We start from the raw sequence: 1981 nt of genomic DNA, 5'->3' as shown, positions 1-1981 counted from the left end.
TGGAGAGGTTTTTGCTATAGGGCGCGTGTGCTCGCCAGACAGACAGAGAGACAGAAAGCGAGAAATCACCCCCCAGGGGGGATGGCCACGCCACAATCCATTCTCCTCCATTCTCCTCTCGGGATCTTGGGCACGCACGCACACGCGCCCGGTGTGAGTTTTAAGCCACCGGGTCCGGGACTCAAACCGCGGTCGACTACGTGGAAGTCCAGCGACATAGCCATTACGCTAACTGCTGGTCCCTCCACTCTTAATTCTGTATAAAAAGCCTATGGGATCACCTCAGGATCCATGAAAGGACATTTCTGTCTAAATCACAGAATGACAGATATACAGGGGTTTTCCAAAAGTTCAAGTAAAAATGTATATTACGAAAAACTTATGTATGGATTTCAAAAAAATTTTGCACCAAAATAAAGTAATATTTTAATTCTATTTTCCCATGAACTTTTGAAGTTCCTCATAAAGGGGACTGTAGAAATGGTCTTCACTATAACAAAGCTCAAGTGAGAATTTTCATCTTCAGCAACTAGACAGGATGCATCCAGCCTCTTTTTTACTACATCCACTAACCGAGAGCTCTTTGCCACTTACAACAGACCACTTCCATAGCTGAACAGTTAAAGTTGTCTGGAAATGCTTTTGAAACTTAAGCCAAAGCCAGGCGCTGACCTATAATCTTACAATCTGTGCATCCTCAGGAATGTACATAAACGCTGTGAAATTAGGATGACCAATCATTTTGGTTTGTTAGGGACAGGCCTGGTTTTAGCATTGAAACTCCTAGTAAAACTTAAGTGAAACCCACAGGCCTAAAAACCATGTTTTCTAGTCAGATAGGACCTAAGTTAGAGCCCAGCTTCACCATTTAACCTGTTAGCATAGCTTTTAGGTAGATCAATTCTTCAATCTAATAGTCAGTTTCCTCATCTTCATTAAAATGATAATAAATTCTACCTTATAGAATTAACGTAAGGATTAAATAAATAATATAAAAGAAGAGCTTAACAGAGAACCTAAGAGTTTATAAATGCTAGTAAGTACATCTAAGATTAGTATACTTTAACATACATTGACCAAAATTTTTTTCTTTACAATCTATAATCATAATCTTTCATCCATCCTTTGAAAATCTGAAGGACAAGTCTGATTCTTTTTCCAACAGAAAATTCTTTAAAATATTATAAGGCTGTAGCATGCTCTATACCACCCACTTTTCACCCCAACCTGCATTATTCCAATCTCCTCATTACCAGATTACACATCCCTCATGCCTTTGACCATTGCTCATATGACATGATTTCCAGAACTTTGACCCTCTTGTTAACCTTCTTCTAGATATAGCTCTCTTAAAGTCCAAGCCAAGAACTAAGCTCAACTCTCTTGATGTAGTCTAACCATCATGAGGACACTTGGACAATTATCTTGTTTCTTCTAGATACTCTATTTCCATCACATGATCACAGATCATATTAGCTTTTTGGCAGCATTAACTCAGTTGGCTTATGTTAAGCTGACAGCTAACAAGTCTTCCTTGTTCTAGTTTCAGCTTTAAACACAAAACAAGTGTCTAAATTTATCCCTATTAATTTTATCATGATGGTTTCACCCTATCCTTAGAGGTTGTTGAGATTTTTACAGCTTCTTAGCCTAGCCAACATATTAGTTGTTTTTCTCAGTTTCGTATCATCTTTATACTTGAGAAGAATGCTTCAAATGGTCGATTTAAAAAACTGAACAATATGGGAACCAGCAGTTAGCGTAATGGCTATGTCGCTGGACTCCCACGTAGTCGACCATGGTTCGCGTCCTGGACCCGGTGGCTTAAAACTCACGCCGGGCGCGTGTGTGTGCGTGCCCAAGATCCCGAGAGGAGAATGGAGGAGAAGGGATTGAGGCGTGACCATCCCCTCTGGGGGGTGATTTCCCGCTTTCTGTTTCTCTGTCTCTCTCTGTCTGTCTGGCAAGCGCACGCGCCCTA

Source organism: Tupaia chinensis, unplaced genomic scaffold, assembly GCF_000334495.1.
Source record: "Tupaia chinensis unplaced genomic scaffold, TupChi_1.0 Scaffold000320_2, whole genome shotgun sequence".
Taxonomy (NCBI): domain Eukaryota; kingdom Metazoa; phylum Chordata; class Mammalia; order Scandentia; family Tupaiidae; genus Tupaia; species Tupaia belangeri.
This window is presented reverse-complemented; position numbering follows the sequence as displayed.